Source organism: Physeter macrocephalus, chromosome 2 (assembly GCF_002837175.3).
Source record: "Physeter macrocephalus isolate SW-GA chromosome 2, ASM283717v5, whole genome shotgun sequence".
Lineage (NCBI taxonomy): Eukaryota > Metazoa > Chordata > Mammalia > Artiodactyla > Physeteridae > Physeter > Physeter macrocephalus.
Window position 1 is genome coordinate 103,218,565 of NC_041215.1, and position 8,944 is coordinate 103,227,508.

Below are 8,944 nucleotides of genomic sequence, written 5' to 3' on the forward strand. Positions count from 1 at the left end.
AACTAACACACCATTGTAAAGCAATTATACTCCAATAAAGATGTTAAAAAAAATTTTTTAAAAATAATAAATAAAAAGGAGTTGGCAGATGTGGTATATATACACAGAGGAATACTACTCAGCCATAAAAAAAGAATGAAATCCTGCCATTTGCAACAACATGGATGGACCTTGAAGGCATTATGCTAAGTGAAATAATTCAGAGAAACACAAATGCTATATGATTTCACTCATGTGGTATCTTAAAAAAAATAAAAATAAAAACAAACTAATAGATACAGAGATCAGATTAGTGGATACCAGAGGGAAGGAGGGTTTTGGGGTGGGTGAAATTGGTGAAGGGGCTCAACTGTATGGTGATGGATGGTAACTATACTTGTGGTGGTGATCACTTTGTAGTACACACAGATGTCAAAAAGTAAATGCTGTACATCTGAAACTTATATAATAAAATAATAATAATAATAATTAAAAGGTAATAGGAAAAAAAAGGAGTTGGCTACCCAGAGACTCAGTCAGGTTTTTTCTCTTCCCCATATTATTATAAGTGAGTTTCTAACTCTGCTGACCACAGAACAAAAAATAAATAGGTTTAAGCTATGAACTGAGCAAAGGAACTGGGTAGCAAATAAAGACAGTTTCTTATAACATGTGAAACTTTAGTCACCAGAAATGTCTCTTCAAATTTGTGGCACCTTTTATTCCTATTAACTCCCTGCAGGTCTTTACAGTTAGTTGACGCTTAAAGTAGCTCTACTGATACAAATTTTTATAATTCAACCTGAGAGAGCTTTAAAAACAGAAGAGGTGCATCTTGGGGATATTTAAGATGAAAGGTCATGTTATGTCTTACCATTACAGGTTCAATTATGAACATTTTCTAACCCTAAATTAGACTGCTATATTCTCAAAGCCTGAATCTGAACCACTAGGCCTCGCTAGAATACTCTGGACGCACACTACAAGGTCATCTTAATGTTATGTCAATTTACTTTTAAAACATCAAAACTTAATTCATTATAAACAAAATTGAAAGGGGCTAACACAGACCCAGCATATGCTGACTTTTACTGTACAAGGAATAGTGTTCTCCAGAGGTCCTGGGGCACAGAGAATCTGTATTTACCACATTGCATCCATTCTACAGCTACGTTTTAAAAATACAGTCATCCCTCCGTATCCATGGGTTCCTCATCCAGGGATTCAAACAACTGTGGATTGAAAATATTTGGGAAAAAAAAATTCCAGAAGTTCCAAAAAGCAAAACTTGAATTTTCTACACATACCCCAGCAACTATTAACACAACATTTAATCTAGAGATGACTTAAAGTATATGGGAGGATGTGCGTAGGTTATATGCAAGTACTATGTCATTTTATACAAGGGACTTGAGAATCTGAGGATTTTGGTATCCGCATGGAGGTCCTGAAACCAATCTCCTGGGATACCAAGGGATGACTGTACTTTAATATCACTGAAATTGGGATGCATCTTACTATCAGTAGCATCTTAGACCTGATGAGATACAGTTGCTGCAAAATGGGATGAGTAATAATTAAAATCTCTCCCACCTACCACTCTGCCAAAAAATATCTAATTTCCATTCACTGCTTTTAAAAATATGTATATAATTTTGTAGTCTACATTGCTCTTTTATGTTTTCCAATCATTCAAGAGCAACCATACAATTGGACTTTTAGAATACCTCCATCTTTTTGATAAATGAACATGATATAAGTCACTTTTTCAATCCAGAATACAACCACCTCCTCAGTATCCATGTTAATATAAAGCAATACTGATACAAATAACCCAGAAGATATGTGTGCTGTTATTTTTAACACTTAAACAAAGGGACTATGTTTTATTAAATATTAATATTTATGTTATAATTAAATAGGCTAATATTAAATGACTAATAATATTAAAATGACTTTGCATTTAGGAAGCATGCTTCACTTCTCATGGTGGTGGGATGTGAGAAAGAAAGAAGGAGGATGTGTGCGATGGGCGGTCGAGGCAGCCCCTCTCATACTTAGTCACAGCCATAAACAGCACAGAGACAGTGATTGTAGACAAAGCTATTTTATGAAAAATATTACGTATTAAAATAAATAGGAAGGTTTAACATGTCTTCCTAACTACAGAAAAATTTTTGACAGTTTCAGGCTTCTTTGTAATCAATCATGAAATTTTAAATATGAAGAATGTAGATGGGGGATAAAAATCTGAGTTTCCTCATTTGCAGTCACTCTGACACATCTGCCACTTATATTTGAAAGTTATTTTTTAATAAAGTAAGGTTTTGAGGAATCAAAATATATCAGAATTAGCTACTGCAAAGCTTATTAGCTAATTTGAATTTGCTCTAAGCCAACTGCAAGAGAATATTATAGTATTGTTATTAATACTTATTACAGCTAAGTAGAAATTATAGCTAAGAAAAATAAATTTTCTTTTAGCTTCCTGAGACAAATTTTAAACTCACTTGTTTGTTTTTGACTAGCCCAGAGAAGAGATGTCACCTGTGATTATAAGTATGGTTGCATTTTTCAAACCAAGGGCTCAGAAACTCAGAATGAAGAAGCATCTTGCCCAAAGTCAAATAGCAGCAGGAAGCACCGCAAAGAGACACTACCACCAGGCCACACTATTTCATGGGAAATGTTCATCACTATCTCCATCAGCTAGCACAAGCTCAAAGTGGATTCTGCAACCAATGCTTTAGACAAAGCAAGAAACAAGGTGACAAGAAATAAAACAAAAAGTTTCAGCCCCTTATATGAGTTAAGAAGTGTAGAATCAGAGAAAGCTAAGGAACCTAAAGGCAATTTAAAAACTTAATAGAAAAAGCAAAACATTAAACACAGGTTAAGATGATTTTTACAATATACTTGGAAAGACAGAGATCTCAGCATCCCCTTTTCCTCCCCCCAAAAAGCAAAGATAAAATAATTGGGTATCTCTCACCACTTTCCCTTCAGCTTAGTGAGATTTGTTTGAACAGCAAAATTATACTAAGAGTAGCTAAACTGCAGATGCATAATACACTCACTGTAAAAAAGAACATTTTAAAACCAAAGTGAATGGTTACATGTTCCATAGGTGAGAATGCCTTGTCTGAGCAAGAAGTAGGGGGAGAAGCTGGCATCTCACGGCCTCCCTTCCCACCAGAACACAGAGGACAGAGCATGATGCAGGCAATGAATGATATATGCATTCTTTGCTTGTTTTCAGCCTTGTCATTCTGCTTGGTAATATGTTAAATAACATATTAAACATGAGATCATAATGATACTCCAATTAAGGTTATAGGAAAGGGAAAAAATAATTTGGAGGAATTACTTTATCATGAAAAAACAATGTTACTTGGCCACTTTCTACTGTCCCTTTCCATCCCCATTTCTGAGTTATACTATCAGAATGGAAAGCTTTTGCCATTCTAGTTGAAAGAAACACTTCCTCTGGGCTGATTCGAGAGCTCCTCCCCTAGAGGACTGCCAAATGGTTTGCTTGTCTGACAGGGGCACCCTCGTCTGTGAAAGGGGAATACTGATACCTGCCTCAGAGGCTGTAAGGATTCAGAGGTGATCTGCATAGAAGGCCTAGCACAGAAGAGGTGGAGCCAGCGGACACCAGCTCTCTCCTCTCCATGCAATCATTTCAGATGGTCATCTCAATCACCCACTGGGAATTATTTAGAAGTTGTCACCTGTGAGCCCTCTTCAACAAGAGTTCATGAGGTTGGGCCGTGATCTAAAACAACCTTGCATGAAAATAACTGAAGTGGACAGTTGGCATCTCGTTCACACGGGACAGGATGCATCCCCACTACACCCGTGAATTTAAGATTAAATGAAATGAACAGTTGGCAACTGGTTAAGACAATACTGGTCCAGGCAGTTGATCAGCCACTTGTCTGTAGATGAGCGCATGATCAATTTGTTCTTATCTATTGACCCAATTGGCTGCTCGATTTCACTGCCTCATTATTTTGGCATATTGTACATTTAAGTTGTTCCTTTAATGATCCTCAAATGGGCAAGACTTGCCTAGGATGACAGAAATCATTATCCTACAATCTATGTCTTTAAAAGACTATCTCATTGCTACATCACCATCATACTGGAAATCTAGTAACCTTTTCACAGTTCAAAACCTCCTATCAGTCACCTTGCTCCTCAAATATTTGGCAATAAAACCTCAACTAGGGGCATGGGACAGAGCTGTTTTAAAAATGTATCTGTATGCTAAGTGTAATGAGCCAGCACAAAAGGACAAATATTCTATGATTCTACTTTTATGAGACATCTAGAATGAGCAAATTCATAGAGATGCAAAACAGAATAGAGGTTACCAGGGGCTGTTGGGGGAGAGAAGAACGGGTAATTATTGCTTAATGGTTACAGACCTTTTGTCTGGGGCGATGAAAAATTTTGGAAATAGATCAGCGGGGGGCACAGGTGGGTGATGGTCGTACAACATGTAAATGTAATTAATACCACTGAATTGTAAACTTAAAAATTGTAAACTTAAAACTTGTTAAAATGATAAATTTCAAAAAAAAAAGATAAATTTCATGTTATGTATTTTTACCACAAAAAAAAATTTTTAAAGCATGTCTAGTGTCGCAGAGATAAAGTTAGGAGAGGAGGCAGGGGGACACTGGAAGGTGTGCCTACATTTGCAAGTTGTCATTCCATTGGGTCATCCTAATAACCTATGAGGTGATGAAGGCAGGCACTGTTAGCTCTTCTTACTTTAATGGATTGAAACCCTGAGGACCTGGGGTTTTGTCTTTTAACTCTTCCTTCAGTAAAAAAATTAGTGAGCCATAGAAAGATGTGTTCATAATGTTTTCAAATTGGAACAGTTAGAGACCATTTTAATAAGGGAGACCTGGGTCTAAAGTATAGGAAATTAGGGTGCTTGGGACAGACTACAGGCTGATGGAAGAGGATGGAAGTGGTGACTCAGGGGGACATCAGAGGAAAAGGAAGAGGCTGTCAGCACTTAAACACATTTTGAAAGGTGAAATCAAAAATAAATACACAGACACACAAACACAACCTATACTTTCCAAGCACCTGGCCAGACAGAGTACAGCTAAATCATGACTTCCCTCCCTTTAAATATATATGCCTCAGCCTACAATTGTTGCCCTTTTATGGACTTTTCCACTCTTTCCTTCTGCCTTCAAGGCTGCTCTTTTGAAATGTAGACCACTGGGATGTTCAAGAAAATATGTACTAGCCACTGAATCATTCTTTTATGCAATTGCCAAACTTAAGTGAGGAAATACCTAATATGGTTTGGCTTGGGGGGTAATAAGGGAGAATTATGTTAAAAGCAGGCATCTTTTACTCATGAACTGAGAATATTTTAGATAGCCCAATAATCTACCATTCTGCTTTAAAGTAAGTAGTATTTGGGGCTCCACTCTCTGCTTCCTACACTGAAAGCTTCATCTCTCTCTCATCCTCACCACTGTACCCCCAGCCCATTGTAAAGTACCTGACTCTTAACTGGGACTCCACTAAAGCTGGTAAAATACATTTTTAAATTACTGTTTCACTGTCTCAGAACAAAAATTCATTCTTTTTCACACTGCACAGATTGAACAAAAACGTATGCACCTATTCTATGACAACCACCAACAAAATGAGTGAGCTTATCTCCACACCAAAATGCAATCCAGCTATGCAATTTAAGTGAATAATCCGGAACGTTTCAGGGTAACAGCCATAGGATTAATTCAGGCGCCCACATTACATGCCCAAGCTGGCTGAGAAGGACTACCCCAGTGAGATTTTCCATAATCACACAGCATACCAGAAGCCTAAATCAAATCTCCTCCATATCTAAGCAACAGAACTGAGCCCCTGTTTGATTGAAAATGTACTGGGCATCACCCACCAAAGTACTGTATTCACTGTTTCTCATTCAAAACATTTTAGAGCTGCCAAGAACACTGTAAATAATAAAACTTTACACTTTATAAAACTTTCTAAAACATTTTAATATTGAATTTATTAAACTAATACATTAGAGCAGTGGCTCTCAACCAAGAGTGATTTTCCTCCCATCAAAGGACACTTGGCAATGTCTGGAGACATTTTCGTTGTCACAGGGCGGGGGGTTTGGGTAGGGGGCATGCTACTGGCGTCTAGTGGATAGAGGTCAGGGATGCTGCTAAACATCCCACAATACACAGGACCACAGGACATTCCCCCACCACTAAGAATATCCAGCCCCAAAGCTCAACTGGGCCAAAGTTTAGAACTCTTGCATTAGAGTAACAACAACATGCAAGATATACATTGTGCTGAATGCTGAGAACACGGAGATAAGAGATGGCTTCTGCTATTGTGGGCAGTCCAGTTAAGTGAGGAGAATTGGCAGATAACACTGACAACAGGCTGTGATAAGTGCTGTGACAGGGGTGTGTCCAAAAGACTACTAAAAGCAGAAGAAGCAACTACTTTAATCAGAAGGTCAGGGTTCTTCACCAGCAGTGACTTTCCAGCTGGAATTTGAAAGATTTCCTCAAGCAGAAGAGAGTAGTGCATGCTAGCCAAGAGAAATCGCAGAGCAAAAGCAAGGTGGTGTCACACTGAAGGACTCTGAGGTCACCATCATTGTGTGCAGGGGCCACCAAAGCCACAGATTAACATGGCACACCTCCCTTGAGGACTACTCTCATGTGGACAGGGGAGGTTAATAATTTAACAGGTAAAGCGATTTTTATGGCTTTATTATTATTTTTTTTTTTTTTTTTGCGGTACACGGGCCTCTCACTGTTGTGGCCTCTCCCTTTGCGGAGTACAGGCTCCGGACGCGCAGGCTCAGCGGCCATGGCTCACGGGCGCAGCCGCTCCGCGGCATGTGGGATCTTCCCGGACCGGGGCACGAACCCGTGTCCCCTGCATCGGCAGGTGGACTCTCAACCACTGCGCCACCAGGGAAGCCCTATGGCATTTTTTAAAATAGCAATATGGAGTAAACTGTGTATTACTTTTCATGAATTGTAAAAGTAACATGAGAAGTTGCTTTGTCAGACTTGAAGTGCTAATGGTACTAATGAGGTTGCTCCCACCCTTGGGAATATTTTGGTGAAGTTTGAGCAATGTTAAGTGTTTCAGAACAATTCATTGCATGGTTTGGGGCACAGAGTGGATGTAGATAGAGGGAGGAAGGCGACTGGTGGGAAATCAGGGTGGTGGCATCTTGACGGTATACACGGGCTATACTGTGCAGTCTGTTCTTCCTCCAGGCTGAGCAGGGGGAGTCGCTGGAGGCTTGTAGACGAGGAAATGGCACAATGTTAGCTTTGGAGAAGCAGGTGGCAGGAGAAAGATTATGATGCGGGATGACTGAAAATATTTCACATGAGAGGTGACAAAAGTCTAAACAAGGCAATGGCACAAAGGAGGAAGATTTTAGATACAGAGGTGGTAGAATCCATTATATCTAATATGAGAGTGACAGCAAAGAAACTTTTTAGCTTGGGCAACTAGGTGGGCAAGCAATGAGAACAGAAAATGGGGGAGAAAAGAGGATTTTTACAGCAGGGGTAAAGATGTCCTCATTTGAATCTCAAGACAACCCTGCAAATTCTGTGACATATGTGGATACAATCAGGCCCAGTTTACAGACGAGTTTAATGAGGCTCTGAGAGTGGATGGGCTTGCCCAGGATCACACATTCAACATAAAAGAGCTGAGATTCGGGAATGCCCTGGCAGTGCAGTGGTTAGGACTCAGCGCTTTCATTGCCGGGGCCCGGGTTCAATCCCACAAGCCACGTGGTATGGCCAAAAAAACAAACCAAAAAATTACTGAGATGAGAGCTCAGGGTGCTCAGCCCTTAATGTGGGTTCTTTCTGCTCAGGCTGTCCCTCTAGCCACATTTTATAGTTATAACCAAACCTAGTAATCACAATAGATCAATTCTGACCAAATTCCCATAGGCCTCAAAAGCCCTGGATAAAATTCTGAATTGGCGATATTGTTAGGAGCTTGTCCACTTCTAGGCAAAGCCCAATTTGACTTTCAAGTAAATCCAAGAGAAAATTAATTGTGACTAATTGTAAAATTTAGGAGAAATGACTGAAAATTTTTTTCCCTAAATTGTTCTTTATCCAGTCCCTGTATATGATCAGAATAATTCAAAATATTTATTTTTAGAACTTCATAAGCAATCACATTGGAATAAATCAAAATTCTAGCAACAAGTTTTAGCACCTATGTACATACCTACAGGTAGGTATTGAAATGGCCTATGTGAAAGCTGTAAGCACAAAAGTAGGGATGTAACTAATGGTGTCCCCTTCAATCTACCACTCAGGTACATGCTGTCCTGATTTTCTGGAAGCAAAAATATTAATAGGGGCTTCCCTGGTGGCACAGTGGTTGAGAGTCCGCCTGCCGATGCAGGGCACACGGGTTCATGCCCCGGTCCGGGAGGATCCCACATGCGGCGGAGCGGCTGGACCCGTGAGCCATGGCCACTGGGCCTGCGCGTCCGGAGCCTGTGCTCCGCAACGGGAGAGGCCACAGCAGTGAGAGGCCCGCGTACCACAAAAAAAATAATAATAATAATAAATAGTCATTTAAAAAATATATATATATACTAATAGCAGGCTTTGTCTCAGAGGATCTAAATTCCAAAACACTCTCCAAGACGCATATAAAAATTATTCATTTCACACCAATAATATCATGTCTCAGGAATAACAGCTGGTACTATTTATGGAGTATCACTGTATGCGACGTACCAAGCCAAGAATTTTTTTTTTTTTTTTTTTTTTTTTTTGTGGTATGCGGGCCTCCCTCTGTTGTGGCCTCTCCCGTTGAGGAGCACAGGCTCCGGACGCGCAGGCTCAGCGGCCATGGCTCACGGGCCCAGCCGCTCCGCGGCATGTGGGATCCTCCCAGACTGGGG

At 39.8% G+C, this 8,944-nt stretch overlaps 1 protein-coding gene across 1 annotated transcript in view; it reads right to left on the reverse strand.

Moving 5' to 3' along the window:
- The window catches only part of SATB2 (SATB homeobox 2), a 200,920-nt gene that overhangs the window by 111,490 nt on the left and 80,486 nt on the right, over positions 1 to 8,944 (reverse strand). The window lies entirely within an intron of this gene.